The sequence below is a fragment of the Lepidothrix coronata genome, unplaced genomic scaffold (assembly GCF_001604755.1).
Source record: "Lepidothrix coronata isolate B3197 unplaced genomic scaffold, Lepidothrix_coronata-1.0 Scaffold96, whole genome shotgun sequence".
In the NCBI taxonomy this organism is placed as follows: domain Eukaryota; kingdom Metazoa; phylum Chordata; class Aves; order Passeriformes; family Pipridae; genus Lepidothrix; species Lepidothrix coronata.
In genome coordinates, this window is record NW_016690276.1 from 1442552 (window position 1) to 1464967 (window position 22416).

Here is a 22416-nt window from a genome sequence, read left to right on the forward strand (position 1 = left end):
GGTCTCCTTCAGCTGAGGCACTGTATTATTTGTATAGTATTCTGATACCTGGCACTATGTTAAACTAACAGACAGCTCAAAGGACATAAGGAATAAAACCAAGCACACAGGGGAGGATGTAGAGATCAAATTCTTCCAGTTTACTGCACATCAATATTCTCTCCAGTACCCAAGTTGATCTTTATGTGTGTGTCTGTGTGTGTGCATACATTTTTTTTCTAAACTCAAGTTACATTTATGCTCTGTGTGTGGTTTCTCAAGAGTAACAGTGAATAATATACTACGGTTCTATTTGAAAACATCAAAGTTCTCTATACAGCAATCACAGAAATGACCCACTCACGTTATATCAGGAATAAAGGTCATTTTCCCTTTCTTTCAGCCTTTGAAATCAAAATTATCATGACAGCTTTCTGCAGCACTGAGCTTAAACATAAAGTGGGATTATTTAAAATATGTTTTACTGCTTTTCTGCTGTACAAAAATAAGAGAGAGGTTGTGGCTATTACACAAGACATGTCACTTTGGAGAGGTGTTTGCAACACATTTTCAGAAAGTGACCAGTCCCTCCAGAAGTGACATGCAAAATATCCAAGTGGTATTTGTAACAGGAGAAGCTGGTATTTTGACAAACTATATTCTCTCATTGAAATTACGTAGCCAGTGGCCAATGTAGGTTAAAAGTTATAGTGAGTGACTGCAGTGTTAATAGACTGGATGACGGGTCGGCTATTCAACCCAGTAAATGATGTCTACAAGATCATGTTTTTTCTCCCCCACTATCAGTTGGTTTGTTATCACTTCTCCTGTGATTGACTCAGAGGAGTGCAATATTGTAGTAATTTTAACAATATTGTAGTAAACTTTCAAATTCAGAAGAACTTCACATACTTGACCAAGGACTCTTAGGCCTGAAAGTAGCAGTATGAGATGTTCTGGCAAAACATATAATCTTTCTGAGGAAGATAACATATTATCTTTCTGTCTAATGCCCTTTGATTTTACACTGTTAATTCCCAAGTCTTTGAAATCTTTTTGACCAGTATTCTCTCAAGAAGTTCTCTAGAAGGTTTTCTAGGACTTAGGAGAACCTGAAGGGAAATTCTGTGAATGATAACAATAGATAAAATAAAAAGCAAACCCCAAAACACAATGGTTACTGTAGCAGTGGATCTATATAATGAAGTGTATCTTAACATTTCACAATTATGTAATCAAGATAAACACTGTAACATGATAAGGAGAAAATGCATGAGTTATAAAAGACAATTAACATAAACCCCAAAACGTGGTAAAAAATCACATTGTATTCATAGCTATTGTGGTGTTCTAAGGTACATATGACTTCTTTTCCCAGAGATTTACCTGTGTCTGGATACAAATAACGTCCCAAGTATTAAGCATTTTTTCATTTAAAACATGTGCAACATACTCATGTCTTACCATTTGTTGTGTTTGTTGTCACTCCCATAATGACCTCCTTAGCAAATACTACTACTACTATATTGTCCCTCCTCACTTTCTGCTACCCCTGACCTTCTCCACATCCTCTCAATCACTCCTTTCTCCTCCTGTTTCCTTACACACACACACAGGCATAAACCACTCACCACTTTCCTGCTTTTATCCACTTGCCCTCATTGACAGACTCTCATTTGTGCCATTTTTGCCAAAAATCCTAGTGGTTTTGTTTGTGAGCCTGTTACAGAGGGGAAAGAATGATCCTGTGGTTAAGTTAAGTTAGTATTGTAGGGTTGGTATTGTAGGGTTCAGACTGTGTACCCTGGCTTCCTGCCCAGTTAATGTAACATGGTTTTAATGTAATTGAGAATAAGGAATGCCATGTATGTAGAACTTCTAGCAAATCACTTAAACAAAGTGCTTAGATGTCTGAAAGCTTTTTCTAAGGCATTCATTGCTCTGCAATTCCAATGGGAGTTGAGGGCACACAACACTATGTAGCACACGTTCATCTTGTTGAAGGATTGGGCTTAGTTCACCACCTGCAAAAGGAGGCTAATTCTTAGTCAGCTCACATAAGGCTTATGATGATGAAAACATTCTATTAATGTTCATTATGTGTTCCTTTGCTACAGTAATGAGTGCCAAGAAATAATTCTCTCAGTAAGATGAATGCCACCTAAAATAATTCTGCTCTAATAGATTAAATTCAATGCAAGGTCACCAATCACCTTCCTACAGCATCCTTTATCTTTAATATGTTCCTAACATGGAGTGAGTCTTCGGAGGAAAAGTTTAGTGTTAAAGTCCTTCCCTGTAGGAACACATATCAAAGACTAGTGATACTTCTCTTAAGCAGAGAAGTATGTTCCTGTGCCCGTGGTCACAGTTCCCAGATAGGCAGTGTGCTGTTTCTTATCTCATTTGGTGGTTAGATTTCACATTATAACTATCTACAAGGCAACAGCAAGGCTAATTCTGTTGAAACCATGTTGAGTTCAGGACTGCAGATTCAAATTCACACTATGTAAATTACCACTGGATTAAAATAGATTATTTTTATTGCTAACATACTTCTCTCTCCTAATCTCACAATTGCAGCTATTTTAGACTTTTCCCCCCTTTCTCTATTATTTTTTGAGTCTCCTCTTCATTTCCTGTTTCTTTCCTATCATTTAGCTCCCAACAATTATTCTATCTAATGGCTGTTTCATACTTTTCATCTTTTACATTCACTTACATCTTTAATAGGTAGCTTAGCTGATACAATCTTTCCCCCTCAGTGCAATTTTTCATGAGTTTGTTTTGAACTCACTGTATTTTGCAATTTCCTTACCTGTGCACTGATCATAACTTACCTTTTATAAGCCTTTTTGTTTCTCCATTTCGAATGCAAGAAATGGAGTTTGTGCACACTTATGTTTTGCTGCATATGCCTGAATGTTTTGCAGATGCGACATGCTATGTTTACAGAAGTAAGGTGTAGTTCTCAAGAGTATTCAGAAGAGACAATGGCAAAACTTTAAAATTCCTCCTTTTTTTTGAAAACTAGTGACATGAAATACATTGAAATAATATGATATTGTTATTTTCCTCTACTCAGGTGGCAGAGAAAGAATTCAATGACTTTGGAATAGTTTAGCCTTCAACTTATTCTCTGAGAACTAAGTGAGTTTCCTTCAGCTGAATAGTCCACAGACTTCTGCTCCACCCAGGAGGATCTGGAGAGCTCACCAAGCGTAAAGACCACCACAGTGACAGAAGTCATGAGGAACAGTGCAGCCATGGGACACAGGCAGAATGATCTCTGTAAAGGTTACTTCTCAGACCTGCCTTTGAGAGCCTACAAATGATCACACTATCACCTGTAGGAAGTCTGGATGCTTATATCTCACTTATCTGGAAAAGGAAAAGGCCAGGCTAAGAGCAACAGATAGATCATCATACCCTGAGAAAATGAGATATCAAGGCCTGGAGGTTTATCTCAAAACTCTTCCATTTTGTTACTGGCTTCTATTTTTGAAGCTGTCACAGCCAGACTCTTCATACACAGATCCTAATGCTGCCATTGGACATCCTGGCTCCCAGTGAAGGCAGGGAGAAGGCAGAAGTGACACAATTTGAGGCAGACTTCTAATCCATAATGCCTTCACCCTTTTATTTTGTTTCATTTCTCTGGAATATACAGCCCTTCCAATGTTTTTTTGCTCAGTGCAACTTGGTGTTTCATATTCATCTCAGGAATCACTATTTTCTGAACTGCGTAAGTGTCACAGTTCAGAGTAAAACAAAACCAAACCAGCTCCTGCAGCAGTTCTGACCCAGCAATCACTGTACATCTCACAGTCAGTGTACACCCAGCACTTACCTGAGCAGGTGCAGGACTGTGCTGTGCTGCACACCCAGTGTGGCCTTCAGGCTGTGTTGTGCTGCACAAACCCCTCAGCTGCAGGATAAACTCTGCCAGTTCCTTGTGATAGAGAAGCCTGCAGACAGCACCTCCTTGATAGCATTGATGACACCATATGTGTGACTTTTCCTTTATCAACAACTGCAGCAATAAGTTCTCAAGTGAACCTCATTTCTGTTCAACAGTACGAATGATGAACAGAGTTGTTTTCTTGCAGGAAAATTCTACAATAGCCTGAATGACCAAAATGAGAGAACCTCTTCCATGGACAGGGTCATCCTGGGGCGTGGATCAGAGGTCATTTTGATGCAATATCAACTGGAGTTCCCAGCATATAAAAGGATATTAAAATTGCTATGCTATTCTCTTCTTATAGTGTTAGCTCTAATAACTAGCATTTTAAATGGTAACTTTCAGAGACTGAGTAACTTTTTTACTGGGATCATTATGGACCAGTAATGTACAGTGAAGCTCTTTGCTTTACGCTTATTACTCTACTCTTGTAGAGTTCAGGTTCTTTGTTACCCAGACAACGACTATGGCAAAACATGACAAAGTACCTGCAGTTTGATCCAGCACAAAACCCGGTGATGTGAGTTTTAACTGACATTATATTCATAGGGAACAGACCATAAATAGCATGCTATCCTTTGGTATGTTGGCTTGGAGGTATTACAGCACAGTAGGTTACACCACGTTTGTAACCCAGCTGCTCAAATGCTGAGGATCAGTAAAGTGCTATTCCTTTGGAGTTACATTTCCCAGCAGGCTTTGAAAAATAGAGGTTTGTAGAGTCTCCAGTGTCCTTGGCTGTGTGCATACCACTCAACACTTTGACTCAAGTTCTTCTTGCATTATCTTGGCAGAATATGCAGCCTTCAGGAATCTTAATCTTTTATTTAATCTCTTTATCTTTTCAATTTCATCTCTTTTCTATCCTAATTCTTTATTTTGCATTGAAGCCAGTACACAAAGATCAAGCTGGTAGAATATGTTCTGTAGCTGTCAATCAGCGGGCACAAAAAATACAAAATGTGAATAGTTAAATCAGCAGACTTGCCTGCTGGAGTTATCTGCATGGCAGAGATGTCAGAGTATTGTTTCCAAGCTTGACTTCTACATGTGGGAAGTAGCAGAGCATGTCCTGGCCTCTTTTATCTTCCTCAGGAGAGCAGCCAACTGGCATAATCAATTCTTCCAGGCTTTTGTCTTTCACCTGATGTTTACTTTGCTCACTGCCTAAGACTTTGCTCTTCTTCTGCCCCTTAAAATGTGTTTACTGTTAGAGTATATGAAAAATAACTGCAAGTTTTGCATAGTGATATATAAATATAAATGCACTATATCAATAAAGAAGCAGGGTATTTCTCATTTTCTCTAATAACTACAACCGCAAACTTCCCTTAGTTGTTGAGATACAGTCAGGTAAACACAAAACTACCTCTAAAATGTTAAAGAGGGAGGAATAACCCTCTTCACACAAGCTAAATGACGGAATTTTAGTAATACAGGCAGTTTTGATGAGTCTGTGGTATATATTATTGCAGCTAACAGAGGTCAAACGTTAGAGATGTGACTCTTGTAACTCCTGGTATGAAAATGAAATAGAATCTATGGCTGAGAAAACCTGCAAAGCATTTAAATAAATGCAAGGTGATTTAACTGGCACACACTCAATGTATAAAGCAAAATTAAAGCTGGAAGGAAGACCAAGCACGATTTTACTGTTGTTTTGTTCTCTCACTGATTTAAATTCATAAGGCTGAGATACCTTAACAGAATAATAGTGACAGTTACGATAAGAAAATATTTCCCTTCATTCACATCAGTTCTCTTTCAAAGTCAATGTCACAAATTCAGGTAAATAGATATAGAACATTTCTCTAAGAGCAATACTTTTGCAAAATATACCTTTAGTACAATCATTCAAAAAATAATAAGTATTGCTAGTGAAACAAAAGGTGGAATCGGTAACTGACCAGTGATAAACAAGTTGATTAGGTATGGAAGATGAAATACCAAATGTAGTGAAGCAGGGTTCTGGCTATTATTATTGAATGCCAGAATTATTTTTTTTTCAAGTTTCTATGTGCTCAATTTATTCCAAAGTGAGCTTCAAATACAGAATGGAATCAAGTCAGGTCCACAATGTAGCTGAAAACACCTGTACTTTACACAGTTATAGAATTGCCCAGTTTTGAACAGAAATAAATAACCATACTTTAAGATTATTTTCAAGGTAAGACTCTTAGAAGGCGTTTTAGGCTGGTCATTTTTATGTCATGGTTTATTTTATGTTTTACTTTCATCTGCTTTGTATTAAAAAGCTTAGTTTAAACATCTGTACAGAGATCCTCAAGTGAAAGACCATCCTGCCTTAGAAAAAATCCCCGATTCTTATCTAACTTTTGAAATGTAACTAAAGAATAAAAGTACTATTGTTCTAGAATGCACGTCCCATGGAAGGACTGGGAAACAGCAAACAAATCCACTCAAGACAAATCAAAAGAAGGAAAGAAAGATGAAAAATACTCCCTCACCCTGTTAATATCTCAAAGTTTGCAAGAATGATTTAAGTTTCCAGGCAGTTGCAAGCAGCTGAATGAAGACCCATGTCAGGAATGACTGTAGTTGTGCTGTCCTTGTTACCACTTTGCTTTGCTGAAGTGTAATACTGTACATGCAAAATGATGCTGTTGACTACAGTTGGCACAAGCCAGTATTTACAATATATTTCTATATTCACTCAAACATAAAGTCAATGAGCTGTAAGCATTGCTACACCCGTTCATCCCTGATCATTCGGAGAATGAGTGTAAAATACAATCTTTAAAACATTAAGTAGAAAATTCTTTTTTTTTTTTTTTTAATTGTTTTAAGAGGTAATAAAAAGCTCAAACCTTCTAGAAACCTCACGTAGAATACCCTGATTCCAAAACTCATTCCTAAGGGCTTCCACTAATCTCACAAATGCCTGGAAACCCATCATGATCAGCGTGTTTTAACTTCAACACACTCAGAAAGACCGCTAGTAGTCTCCACCATTAGAACTGCCCAGCAAGGGAGTAAAGGCCTATGCCTTTCTTGGCTTCACTAAGAAGCTGTTATTTCTCAGGGCTTAGTGAAAACTAGGCTATCTGGATTGAATTGAGACTGCTTAGAGACCTCAGCTGACACACACTGAAAGCTCCTAACACATCCTAAGAAAGGAAATTTTGAAGAAAGGAAGCACAGAAACAATAACCAAGATTTTCACGGCCTAGCATTGCTCTTCCTTCTACAGACTAACTTTTATAATACTGAAAGCTAAGATTTTTATCTTAAAATAAGACTTCAATATTATGCTTTCAATTTTAGCTTTCAAATTCAAAACCAATTGAAAACATGAATAAAGAATAAATATTTACACCCTCTAGCTTTCCCTTTCTCATTGCAGTCCCTAGCACAAGGACCATAGCTGGGCAGGGCTGGGAGTTTATGAAGGGCTCTATTACCACCAGAAAGGCATCACTGGCAATTTAATGACTGTGCAATCAGTGGACCAGCTTCTGATCAGAAACTGAACCTAAGGTTGCTTTGGTGTCCTAAACCAAAAGGAGAGCAATTCTACCAAAGGAGGGGAAACTGCTTTAGGCATCCAGCAGCACCACATTCAGACTGTGACCTGATGGCACAAGCTACATCCTATCAGAAATTAGCTTGCTTGTCATGCTTTTGAACTTCACTCAGAGCCAGACATTTTGTCTTAGTCATAACATATATAGGTCCTTTTTCTGTTACTCACTGACAGCAGCTCACTGTATAGGTTTCTGTAGCTCCCTTGTGCACTGAGAAAAGTTACTGTTATACATACTAATGTTTTTTAAAGGGGTTTCATTTTTCCAACTATGCAGTAGCTCAAAGGATTTATTACAACATATGAAAATTTCTTTCAGGTTGTGATTATAACTGGAGTGAAAAATTATTTTAAAACCTGTAAAAATAAACAGAAAGAGGGTAGCCTATGTCTATACTACAGCTAAAGTTCTGACTTCTGTTCATCCAAGGATTCCCATTTACTACAAAAAAACCATCTAAGTTCTGCCATTGATGTGTCATCATAGCCTGGCATTCAGCATTGATTGCAGAATTTACAAATGGGCTGGGTTGCCAGGTTTTTCTTGGTGCATAAGCTAGTTTACACCTCAGAGAGCATGGCATAATCATAGTGAAATGAAGGGCTAAGCATTCAGTTTCAGTCTGGTTGACATGTTTAAGACTAAGACAAATGATGAAAAACAAAGAGCAAAAAGGAAATCCTGATGAGGAGGAACTCATTCTGCTTTCTTCTTTTCTAGAATTAAGAGACTGAACACTCGTCTCAACAGCAGAGATGAGGGAGCTCTCATATTTCAAGTTGCAATATGCAGAAATCTAACTTTACCAGGGAAACCCTGGGGCTACAAAATCTTATTTTTAATTATAAGAAACAATAGCTATTCTGATAAGAATAAGACACTCTGAACTTAAAACCGAGACAGCAGCATAGTTAGCTTGTGTATTCTATCACCAAGCTTGAGCCCAACATGACAAGCCTAGTAAAGCATGTCAGCCTTTACACTACATGCCCTGATTTTTGCCCATTTGTCATCAACTTAAGGTTATCCAAAATGCCATTTTAATCCTTCATTTTCTTCTGATAACACTGTATTATAATGAAACGTTACTGCAAACAAACCTAAAAATAAAACGATGGAAGACAGTAGCTGCACTGTCCTGCTTTCGAGGGCTCTGAACAAATGCATAAATAATGGACACCAGAGATGCCCAGTGGGAAAGCAAAAAATTATGGGTGTGAAAGAATACTGGAGGGACGTGTTCCCAAACTTGAAAACCAATGGGTAGCAGAATATTTTTTTTTCAAAATGGCTGGTTAAAGAGCCTACATTTACTTTTCCACACTGAAAACTGACACTCGTGGGTTACAGTCATGTAGATATACTGTTAAAACTGTGCCAAACTGACTTGGCTGCTTTAAAGGTTTAGCAAACCACTTTTTCTCTCAGCTTTTTGCATATCTAGTAACTTCCTCTGGAGTTTTTTGAATGCAGACATTGGACTCCACTAATTGGAACGGTACAAGAGTTACTCTGTTAGAAAGATGAAATAGCACCATTTAGAAAAAATAGAAGTATTTAAAACTATGTCAAACATAGCTTACATCTGCTCCTCATACAAAACTGTAATAGGACTCACTGGCACATTTAGAAATTTTGTTTAGAAAGAACAATCACGATGTGGGGGACACAATTGCATAATGGGAAAATTTACTACTAGTTGTGAAATAAATAAAAATGCAAAAAGGGTCACAAAAATACTTTCCCTACTCCATACACTCTGTTAATAATTCATTTCCTAACTGCTCCTAATTTAGGGAAATGGGTAGTTGCTAATCCAATGACACCATGAATCTGGCTATCAAATCAACCTATATTTCATAAAAGAGGATATTAAAGGTTATTTAGGAACTCATTAAAGACAACTGCTAGAATTTATAATGTTATTCTAATAAAATATTCTGTTGACTCAGGGAATTTCTTAGTCCTTGTGATTTCAACTATTCTGATCACTGTACAAAATGTAGGCACCTGTCTCCTTCCTAAAGCTTTTATATAATTCCTTTATCGAGTGGACAAAAATGTGGAAAATAGATATGGATATGTTTTCAATGATTTTCATGCAGTCCCTTCAAGATTCAACTTTGCTGTAATCTAGGATATGTCTATAAATAAGACTCCCAAACAAACCATAAATAAAATAACCCTGGGCAGAACAACATATTTAGTAGATGATAAGAAAGAATGATAGCAACAATGGTTTTGAAATCTCCCTCTTTAAGCACAGATTTATAACTCCAATATAGATTTGCCTGTGTAGCTTTCCATAAAATACTTTAATCTTAAATCCATTTTTAAGAAAAGACAAGGTTTTTACTAATTAGTAGGTCTGTAGAAATAGAAAAAGTCTCTGTGTTGTACAATAATGGAACTGAGATTACAGGTTTTGTAGACTGTACAATAAAAATCAAACAAGATTCAAGTGAACATAATGAAACCCCATTTACAATCAAGCCTGAAAGTGTTTTAGTTCCATTTAATGAGTATGCTTTAATTCCACTAGAATCTAGGCAAATATTTTATTTAAAAATTAATTAATATGATATTGATTTTAAGAAGCAAACTCAAATCTCACTCTTTACTCTATACAGTTTTCTTTTCCAGAAGTTAAATTTCTGAAAGTATATTCACAGAAACTGTAATTTCTTTTAAAATAAAAGAAAAAAAAAAGAAATTAATTCTGAAATCCAAATGCTTAGACTCAGAAAACTCTCACTGAAAAAAATCTTTTGTAAGTCAATAAATAAGAGAAAAGAAAAAAACATAATATGTCACCAAAGACTCCAGGAAGACCAGAAAATAAAAAGCTGTGAATTTATTAAGGCTGACATTTACAGTAAATATATTTTGATATTTTTGCTAAATTTTCAAAATTATTTGGAGAACTTATTAGTATTGGATACACTTCAAAAACTCATGTCATCATTATGAAAAAATAGCAAACATCCCCACCCCATTAAGATTGCAAGTAAATAGAGTAAGATATTTTCTTCAAATACCTAAATTGCACTATGAAAGTTTTGTGCTTAGACATTTGCCTACAAAAGACTCAAATATTTATATTAGCAGATAGTTAATGTCCCAATTCAGCAGCATGCTTATATAGCAAATTATTGTGTGAATTATTTTCATGCCAGCAATGTTGTGTTTTCTAATCATTGTCTTAAAGTACACACTTAAGCAGTCTTCTAAATAGGATGGATGTGTGGAATGCTGTGGTAACCACTGGAGACTTAAAAATAATTTATGAGAGTTTGTCTCAATTGCACATATAAATTCATTGGTCCCTGAATGAAGCCAAAGAGAGAAGTGTTTAATAGAATTTTCTATAAACTGTTGTTTTTGTGGATTTTCAACAGGTGCTGTTTTATGCTTGTGTAAAGGACAATGATAAAACCTGTCAAGATGAATGTATAAATTCACACCAAAATCCTTGTTGGGTTTGCTTTTCATTAACCTTGCTGCATTAGTTTATTTTCTGCCTGAAATGACTTGTGCTTACAGAAGTACTTTTTTCATCATGAATGCTGGTTTCTAAACAGCCCTTCTTACAGGACATTAGTATGGAAGGGCAGAGACAAACCTAGCTATTAATTCATTATATATTAATTAGCTTAACAACTTCATCAGCATAACCATTGTCATCCAGGTCACAAAACTCCAGACTGAAAAATGCAAACCAGAGAAGATTATAACTGTAGTGGGGATATTTATATTTATTCTCCTTGTGGCATAAAATGTTTGTGAAAATCTCCTGAAAACAAAATTATAACATTACATTTTAGTCTCTTGGAATATTAATAATTTTAATTTTAGAAAACAAAACAAAATGTATTTTGTGGGAATCACTGTGGCAGTGTACTACTGGTATTTCATATGCATTTGAACAATAAATTACCAAAGTTCTCATAAATTAGGTCAGCTGGGAAATAATACACAAGAATAAAACTATAAAGATCTTTCATTACTGCACACAATTAAAAGGTGTACAGTTAAAGCTGCTCTGTCAAGAGGGATATACGAATGCTACCCTTTCCCATTTAAATGGGGCTTTACTCTTTAAAATATTTCTGATGTGCACCAAAATACCTCTAGAATTCCTCTTAAATAGGACAATAGGACATTTAAAACTTGAAATTCTGTACTATAGGGTTGGAGGTGGCCAGAAAAGGCCTAGGCATCCAATGAAATACACAGTAACTCCCTTGCAGTTCCCTTATTTCCAGAGGGCCTGTAATGTGTTCATAGTGAGCAGAACCTTTTCCATTGCAACTGATATGAAAGAGAGAGGAAGTAATTTTTCACTCTGCATCAACTCAGGGCTGAGAGAGGCCCAGAAATTACAAAGAAATGTTTCATAGTATACATGCTTACAAATTCCCAGACACCTTAGGTAAGTGGATTTTATATCAAAGTAAATATGAATTTTCCACTAAAAAAATAACTTAAAGAGAGAAAAAAGGAATTTTGCCTGAGTGTGGGTTATATAACCAGTCTTTCAAAAACTGTATTAGAACTCCATAAAATAATTTGCACTTTTTACCTTAATTTTGAATCAGCTTCAATTTCCATATGTGTTTTTTTCCCCATTTAAGACATTGGCACTGCTTCTTGCTTGAAATAACGCACTGAAATTAGAACAAGAATTAAAATAATTAGAAGTTATGACACTTATATACCCAGAGTATCAGGTAGAATCAGTTCCTGCCTCCTGTTAAAATTCACCTGTTAAAATATTAACTGAATAGAACTCTTGGTCCTGATAACACATATTTACATTTATATTTTTGTCTTTCAGTTTGAGCTTTGACTATGTTAAATGCCTAATTGATTTTTTTCTTAAATATTTTCATGATTTATCAGTAATGATGTCCGGTCCAGGAATTTCCTGGCAGTTAACAACCATAGAGAACAAAATTCTTCACTTAGAGTTCATTAGTACTTAAGTATTTTTAGGAGTCTTTCAAAGTCTTTCTGACTCTGGCATGTCTTTCTTTCATGAATGTAATGGCCTGTGGATGGATGGACATCTTGAGAACTGTTGGTGAATATTCACAGTAGTTGGACTTGATGATCCTTCTGGGTCCCTTCCAACCCCGGTTATTCTATGATTTTAATACTCTTTTTTTTTTCCTGTTGAATTTTAACTAATTTAAGGGAAAATAGTGGGCATTCACACTTCCATTACTCATTTATGTTCCTCTTAATCATTTGTGTAGTTCTAAAACTGAGAGGATCCCTTGTGGTGGGCTGGAGCAGAATCCTGGCAGGTTTGATGAACTTGCTTTATGAAAAAGGCGTATCACATCACTGAATGGAAGAGGAAGGGGCACTTAAACAGCTGCTACTGAGGCAATAAAACTAATCTATTGGATTCAAGACAACAGTTAGACCCATGCTTTGTCTTTATTGGGATTGATGATGAACCATTTAGAGAGGCAATCCAATCATATTGCAATGAAAGTGCATGATGCTGTAATTTTATAGTTTGCATGGCCTCATTTAAATCAGTAATATTTTACAGGTACAGTAGGAAATTGGAGCTATATCTTCTTCATAATTTCTATATTCATTAGCAGTAATGAATAGGTGTTATAGAATAACATTAAAGCAATGCATTTAGCAAAAGAAAACCAAAGGTATACTCTCTGGTTCCAAAGGGCTGCATGCACTTCTGCCTCGACACACGTCAGTATGTTACTATTCTCATTAAAACTAGAACCACCCCACTGTTAGGTAACAACGATGAAGGAGACTTTTCATATCTCATCCAGAATGTATTTCATAGAATCACAGAATCATTAAGGTTGGAAAAGAACCCTAAGAACATTGAGTCCAACCATTAACCCAGCACTGCAAGTTTACCACTAAACCATGTCTTTAAGTACCACATCCACATGTTTTTTGAATGCTTCCAGGGATAGTGATTCCACCACTTCCCTGATCAGCCTGTTCCAATGCTTAGTTACCCTTTCGGTGAAGAATTTTTTCCTAATATCCTGTCTACACCTCCACTGGTGCAACTTCAAGCTGTTTCCTGTTGTCCTATTGTTTGTTGTCTGGGAGAAGAGACTGAGCCCCACCTTGCTCTTTCAGGTAACTGTAGAGAGCAATAAGGTCGACCCAAGACTCCTTTTCTCCAGGCTAAACAACCCCAGCTGCCTCAGCCACTCCTCATAAGACTTGTGCTCCAGACTCTTTACCAGTTTCTTTGCCTTTCTTTGGAGACACCGGACAACTGAAGACTGAGCACAGGCCTACTCACATGAATGCATATGTTTCAAAGCTTTCAGCTGCCTTAGTACACTTTGTCCAAGTGACTTTCCTGAATACATCTGCCATGTATCACCCATACTGTCTGATGAAGACAAGTACTGAAAAGAGCATCTATCCTGAGATGTGCCTGTTGTGCAGGACTAACCTGATGGAGGGGTCTGCCTGGCACTCCACCTGCGTGGGAAAATGCAATGTTTGTGTCCTGCTTTGAAAAGATGTTTCCTCCTTGAGCGTTCTTGATAATTAGTATTTTACCTGATGTATTGTAATGAGCTGCCATCTCCCAGATATGCTGCTCTGGGCTCAGTCAACACTGTAAGGCAGATTTCACGAGTAGGGAAACTAAAGCCAGGAGTAAATTAAGGGGCCTGTCCAAAGCCAATTAAAAAGTAATAGACAGGATACTACTGTAAGCAAGATAGGAGGAGTTGAGGGGTCATACAGAGCCCAGGTCCAGGACATAAAAGCTGGACTGGGATAAGCTGAGCAGCCTAGCCATTTGAACTGCCTTCTGTGGTCTCCTAGGTTTTATTTCTCATTGATAGGGCAATGAATGACTTTTACTTGATTAAGGGAAAAGGAAGGAAGTTGCATGGGTACCTTTCTCTCATCCCACTTTTTTCCTCTCCTTTCATTAGACTTTAACAATTTTTTGTCTGTGCTTTCATTCTATAAAAAAGGTACCTTCAATCTAAAGACTTAAAGTCTTCACAGAGAAGATATTATATAAGTCATTATCGGAACAGTAGTTAGCTAAATAAGGAAAAAAACCTAGCAACTCAAAACAGCAATTCATCATCAAGTGTCTGCTGCTTTATGTGCTAACAGCCTTTCTCAGCTTCCTTTAAGCCATCTGCTTGTTTCAGCTATCTCTCCATACCACCAGCCTCTCCCATTGCACCCCTCTCCAACTCACATATTTGCTCATCACTACTCAGACTACTCAGAGTTTGTGTTTTACCTTCTAGACACTCTTGCCTTTTTCCACAAACATATTTGTTCTACCAGGTAGAAGTATCAGCTGATGCTGCTTATGCAGGAGAACAAACTCGTGTTAGTTCCTTTTCATGTCAGGAAACACCTCCAGTACCTCCATTTAAATAAACAACTCAATTTAAATAAGCACCTCCTTTAAAATAAGGTGTTGAAGGACACCAGGGAAAATCAGCATATTTTGACAGGCAGGAGTATACAATAGGTACTTAGGAATTACAATAATACAGTGAAATTAGGAAGCAAATTACATGTGGATTTCTTTTCTCTTAGTGCTACTGAGAGAAGTCTTTCTTTTGCTATTTTAAAAAACAGACTATACTGAAAAAGATTTTGTTGTTGTCACAGTAGTATTTTGTAAATGCCTAGCTACAAAACTGCTGGGTGGTGGGAGCAAAATCCAAAGGAATTGCACTTGTAAATGTATATGATCACAAAGACTTGAGTATGCAAGCTTATATTCCAGATGTATGGGAAATAACTATTACAGCAGTAAGTCACAATGTTGTAAAGCACAAAAGTGAAGGCTAAGTACTTGCAGCCATCTGCAAAATGCAAACAATCAGCTATGAAAATGTAGGTCATTAATTTAAGAAATCACTGGGGGGAAAAAATGGAACAGGAACGATAAACAGTTTAGTGCAGGGTTGAAAAAAGACCCTTGTGGAGGTAATCAAGATGAGAGTGGGTGATACACAGAAACAGAGAGAGGACCTTATCCCAGGAAGAATCAGCACATGCCCAGCAGAGAGGAGGCCCTCTGCAAGGAGATCAGAGGCACCTTGCACAGAGGAGACAATCTCTGCATTGCCTCTGTTCTCAGAGAAGATTTTGTCTTGTAGGATATGTAGGGGTCGCTTAGTCTGTTTGCTCATTGAAGAAAATTTTAAAAGCATCTGTTTGATCTTGGAATGCTGTTGAAAAGACAGATGGGCAAGAAAAGAAAGGTGANTTCCTTTCCATGATTTATAATTTACTAACAATGTTCTGATGGAAATTTCTTTACCAGAGAGTACCTAGATACTGTGAGGTCATTTCCATATTTACTTTTTTTTTAAATGACCAACCAAATAGATATGGAGAGACAAGCTTGAGGTAGCTTGGAGGTTTAGGTTGACAGGGATGTTTTTCTGAAAAATGGATTTTCGCTACAGTTATCCAATATTTAATATAGCGCTCATAACACCCTGGATCCAGATACCGCACTAAGCATAACCCACAAGCCACTACACTGACATATCTTTAGCTTGAAGGCATAAAAAGCCTCACAAAACTAAATTTAGGACCATTCATCTTTAATATCTTAAATTCGTTAAATTATAACAGGCTGTAATCATGGTCATTTATGCCCTCCTTCAGAAAAGAGAGGTTAGTTCCAAAAGTGCTGGCAATGAAAATCTGAAGAGTTTAAAACTTTCTTGTCAGCCATGCTAAGTGCAACTAGCCAAATAAAATCAGACATGATAGATTCACATCTTTTCTCTGAATATAGCTGAGAGGTCACTCCAGTGATACTTGTGGGATCATGCTACTACTTGTAGGTACTGCAGTTTTCATCACACAGCTTTTGCAATAATCTCAAATCTCTTTTTCTGCTGATTTTTCTAATGATTTTTCTAGTGATCACTTTCTTCAGTGAACTTCAGTTCCAGACCCCCTCTTTATTTTTATATTTGATTCAAATTTTCTAATAAATAGAACAAACAATATTATACACATGTTTCTCTGTCGAACAAGCCACTGAATACAACACTTCGCAATCAGGCTTTGTGGTATAACACACATAATATACGTATAAGCACAGATAGCAGAATCAGTTTGAGAAATAGAAGGCTACCTCTACCAGATAACACAACCAATATTTCAATTGCACCTCCTTAAATCCATGTCCTGACTGGTGTGAATAATTTTCAAACTTTTGAGCACTCTGATGAATGTCAAATGAGTGCATCTGCTTCCGTACTTCACCCCCTTAGTTCCCTTTTCGTACATGATATCTTGTACTCTGCATAGTCATGCCAGTAACGCAGGCCATGTTTTAAAGGCAACTGTATTTATCTTAAATACCATCCATCAACCACAAAATGAAAGATTATATCACAGTGACAGGAATAGCAATTAAAATAATCACTATCTTTTATTAAGCTTTAAAAGTAATTAAAACTAAAATCTGTCACTGGCCTTATAAAAGCGATCATCTGTTTTTCTTTCAATTCTGCATAAATTAAACAAATATTTGCTGTTAATTAAAAACGTGGGTTTATACTTGCATTTTATTGCAAATAAATTTGTGCTAGTGTGTATATGGGTGACTTTTTAGCCCTGGTAGAATAGACATTTTATTAAACAATGACAAGCAATAAAGCCTGCTGTTCCGAGGAAGGGAAGGATGCCCTGTTGGCCGTCATGCTTTCAAGAAGCACAAGGGATTGCCTTGTATTCAAATGGCATAGAAGGTAGAACTGCAAAAGAACAACAAATTAATTAGAGCAATCATTTTGAAGAGCAGTTCCAAACCCCATTTTAATTAGCAAATAAAGCAGAATACTAACTGCTTAAGAACTATTTTTGCTTTCTGATTTACTGGATGATGGCAGCTGTACTGTGCTTTGTTACAAATCACAAAATCTAGTGCCTCATTTTGCATGCAAAGTGCATTAAAATACCTTCTTTCCCATTCTATAGGGGCCTTCAAGATATATTACAATGGTAAAGTCTGTACAACCCAGCACAATTATTTTCTAATTAGCATCCTTAAATGTTGCATTGTGGCCTGAATCAGTTTTAGCATTGTCAAAGAGTTCTAGAAACAGCCGTATCTGTACAACCCAGGCCACATGTGACAAAATTAAATTGGCACACTTCACTGTATAGACCTTGTGCTCCTGGCAGTGATAGCCAGCTCAGTACCTCAGAGAGAAGGCTCAGCTGTCACTCACTGACCCATTAACGCTCAGGTTGCATCCTGCAGTGTCATAGTCCTCATTCTCACAAAGATAGTGCTCCCTGGAGACCCCCAGTACCTCCAGGAATGAGGGAAGGACAGCCGTGACAGCAGCACTTTCAAACAGGGCAGCACAACATAGCAGGAGAGTGCCTTGTGCCAACATCCCAAAGTACAGTTGAAATCCACTGCGCTGCCCTGGTGAGCCAGTTTTAAATGGGAGATCATCTCTAACAAGCTATAGCTGTCTCCTTCTACATCATACACACATACACATGAAAAAGGTCACAGCTGAGCACCCTTGGTGTACCGCAGAAACACAGTTTGCTCAAGTCGTGCTGCAGACCAATTCAGTGAGGTGTTAAGTAAAACAAACACCTGCTGCTGCTTCTCAAATATAAAGGGGAATCATTGGAGGAATAAGGAAAAATCATACATCAAAAAACCAATGCTTTTTTCCTCTTTATCCAGAGTCCTGTAACTGCCTGTACACAAAATAATTTGAACATACTGCAACGCACTGTTTAACATAAAGGGAATATTGCTTCGGGCTTATGTGGGTTTTATGCTATGGGGAAAAACCCCACAGGTCCAATTCAGTGCAGGAGAAGACAGTGTCAGTATCACTCTGCCTGTAGAGCTCAGGCACATCTCCCCAGCAATATAACACACCGGGGATTTACTGCATATATATGATTTAGGCCACACTGTATGCACTGGAAAATTAAATTATATCTTACCTGTAATAGGGTATGGGTGTGTTTATGTAGACATATGAGGACAAGTCAAAGTATGTGTGCATGCACACATGCACATAGGCAGAAAAAGGAGAAAAAGAAACAAAAAGAACCAGACTGGAACTTAATGGAAAAGATAAATTCAGGCATGATTACAGCTGTGAGGCGAAAACAAAAGTCCCAGTTCTGTGGATTATGTGGAGAATGATCCAGTAACAAGGATTTATTTCTAAAGATTCACACTTCTTATTTTCTGTCTTCTCAAAAAAACACACCCGTGACACCCCATGCAAAAGAAGTCACAGAAGAGAATACAAGTAATTAATACAAACATGAATATATAAATAATTCTTTTTTGAAAGAAATAATACACTGTTGCTATTGCTGCAGGGGACCTAAACTCAGTACACTGCAGCCCCCACGTTTCAGCCTCTAGGTCATGTTCACTGATGGATATAAAACAATGTAAAAGAATTCTGGCCCCCAAGGTTTTGTAAACAACAACAGAAGCAAAAACCCAAGGAAAAAAAACAAAGGACAGAAACTTAACTCCGCTTGTTCTGCCAATACAGAGTTGAAAGACAGATGAAATCTCCTCCTTAAATCTATCACAAAATCATTTCTGGTTAAAAAGTAGGCATATTATCTCAAAGAAGAAAAGGGAGTAAAAGCCCAGCTTGTAGAATAAAATATTCTACAATTATAGAATTAAAAATATTTGAAAATTTCCTTTTTTTGTGTGACCAGTGCTCAAAATGTGAGTGTTCTTATTTTTCAGTACCTGGGTTTGCCCATCACTTAAATCTGTATCTCTTCCTGTTTACCAAACCCAGCTCACACTTTAGGTACCTGCCTCAATGAAGTGCATGTTTATGCCTTATCAAGTCCAGAGAAACATTTGTTTTAATATATGGACTTTACAGCATGTCCAGATGGGGGCCACTTAGTTGTAAAGAACATCCCTGCTTTGAAATGTGATCTGAGGTAGTTGGGTATCATTGGGCTGAGTGTTTATGTCACAATAACTTTAAACTCAAACCATCTTCAGAGTGGGTTAAGCCCTCTCTACCATAGCGTCACAGGGCAGTGATGACTCCAGCTTTAAAGGGGAATATTTCTGGTGCACACTCCCTAGCAATTGGTCTGCTGGGTACAGCAAACAATGAGCACCACTGTCTTCTAATTATATGATCAGAATCATCTGGGTTGTCCTAGTGCCCTCGAAGAGATTGCACAGGAGTAGCTAAGATTTAAACAGAGATTATAGAGTTTTCATTATAGAGCAATTCTAATTTAAAAAAAATCATAATAATGAATTACAGAATTAAAAATAGATACAAACATATTCTACTTATATATATTTAGCTATCATTTTAGAGCAAAATTAATTGGAATAGAATGCAACTCTCCTTTTCTTCAGGTGTTGGCTTTGCAGGGCTACTAACACTGCTAAGCAGGAAGGATCCTATGCAGACACTGAAGCCAGCTAATGTGATTCTGGCTCCGGATAGGAAGCAGATCAGTTGAATATGATGGTGCCACATTATAGGCTCTCACTTTTCTTATTAGACACACACTTTGAAGGTTGAAAAGGGTATTTATTTGTCTCATGCAGCACTATGTGTCTAGAGGTAATTAGTGATTAAAGAACTATTTTAGGATTTTCTGTGACAAATTTCTCTGTGGTATACGCAGCAGCAGGGAGCCGGCAGCAGTTCCCGAAAGCGCTGCTGTCCTATAGCACAGTGGGGTGAGCAGAGCACAGCCCTCCCACATCCTGCACCTCATTTCTTTCTTCCCTAAAGTACCCAGGTATCTTTTTCAGCTGGGAGTGGGAATAGACTCAGGTCTAGCAGGAAAACTCTTGATTTGTCATTATATTCCTTTCCTGAGGCAGCAGCAAAGAGAAGTGCCAGAGACCAAGTTAGTGGTTAGTGTTCCTCATGCTTGAGGACGATGAAGTACCAAAAACGCAGCACAAGACTGTGCCAAATTCACAGAGATAATGAATTGCCAACTTACAATTAGTAATAAAAAACAGAGGAGGTTTGAGTAAGGAAGACTCAGAAAAATAAAACACAAACCCATCTATTGCCTGTTTGGTCAGAAGTGTACACAGAAATGTACAATACTGAACATATTACGGTGTTGTTTCATATATATTTCCTATATATAGGAAATGAAAAATGTTAAATGAAAAATAAATAAATATGGTAAACAAGATTGTGAAACACAGCTTATGCCAGGAAAGTCAATGTGCTCAAATATATAGCTTTTTTTTAAATGCTACTTTAGCTTTTTGTCATATTTTAGTTGTACATCACTAATGTCTTATTCACGTAGTCTCTCTTTCTTCATATACATGTATACATATATATACATACCCACATTACCCAAGTATTCGTGTGTATAAATACATACACAAATCTGAGAGTTTGAAAATGGAAACAAAATTAGACAACATCAGAGTACAACAAATCTGTCACGCTGTTGCCTTAATCACAGCAAAATAAATGCCCAGATCAAATAATATAGTAAAACAAGCAATATGAGCTAAGTCCCATGGCCTTTTGGACAATGGGAAAGAGACCAGTTTTTCCCAGGCAGGTTCTGTCTAGCTCACAGTGTCTTAGTATTCTGAAACCCTATGGTTACACCACTCAGGAATTATTAAAGCACTGTCTGGGAAATTTACATTCTCCTGTTATGGTTTAGATTACCTTCCTTCCAGAAAATCTGCTACATGAAATATTACTTTGCAAAAAGAGGGAGCAATTATTTTAACAATGTTTCTGGAAAGTAAAAGCTATTAGATTTCACTTGAATACTTTTAGTTACACATTAGTGAAATGATACTGTCGCTTTAGGAAGTCTAACATTTGCTTCCATTAGAGACTTGCAGATTGCCAGTTCCAGCAGGGCCCAGAACAACTTCTACTGAAGTTATAATACCAGTACTGGTAGCAAAGCAACATCTCCTTTGATGAAGGGAATTCTGTCTCTGAGCACTGTAACATTTGGGGGCTTATGTGAAAAAAAGTTTTTATATTTAGCGTGCAATAAAAATATCTTACAACACATATTTCCGAGGTCCTTGTCAGTATGTATGATAACAGTATGGAATATTTATGCTTATGAGTGACAGTATTTACCACAGTATTGTATTTGCAATTAAATGCTAGTCATCTACAGTATCACTTTGCAAAGAAGTGAGAAGGAATATCATGGGTGATCTAATAGATCTGGCAGTAGACTTTCTAGAGAGTCTTTTCAGGCCCTGTTTTAGATGTAGGTAGCTTTACTTATGGGTATCTTCATTCACTTCAAACATACTTTGTTTAAAGATTCATATATAAGAAAAGTGTCACACTTCAAGGAGAGAATATAAGGCTTCCAACCAAAGTAAATACTGTGGTGAGCTGTTGGGAGACAGGGGTGACTGGGCATGGAAGAATGGAAGGCCTTCCAGACAATTGTCAGAAATATTCATTTTACCTGTAAGTTAGTTGGGAATGATGCAGAAAACTGACTTCTCCTGTGCCTGTGCTTCAGTGAAGAAAAGAAATAAAAAGCCTCTAAGTTCTTTCAAAGAATTAAGTTTTCTGATGAAAGTCAAATTTATGTTGCTTAACGAAAAGTTCATTATAAGAGCAAAAAAACATATTTGTTCCCAAAATTTTCTCCACAGACACTGTGAGACAACCAGATGCACAAATAGAGAAACTACAACAATGCACCATCTCAGAACCACATGGAACATGACTATTCTGAAATGTAGTTTTCACCCTAATTGTAACATCAGCTAATACAATGGCCCTTACTGAAGGATCTCCAGTCTGGAAAAAAATATTACAAATACTTCCAGAGGAAATCTTCTTACCAAGAGTTTTAGTCATATTTTGCTGTATTGTTACAGTTGGATGTGGACTTGTGTACCTT

At 37.0% G+C, this 22416-nt stretch overlaps 1 long non-coding RNA gene across 1 annotated transcript in view; it reads right to left on the reverse strand.

Moving 5' to 3' along the window:
- The window catches only part of LOC108500880, a 96439-nt gene that overhangs the window by 34275 nt on the left and 39748 nt on the right, over positions 1-22416 (reverse strand). Inside the window, exon 2 of the long non-coding RNA XR_001876046.1 lies at positions 12071-12155. This is a non-coding gene — a long non-coding RNA (uncharacterized LOC108500880). The remainder of the gene's footprint in view (positions 1-12070; positions 12156-22416) is intronic.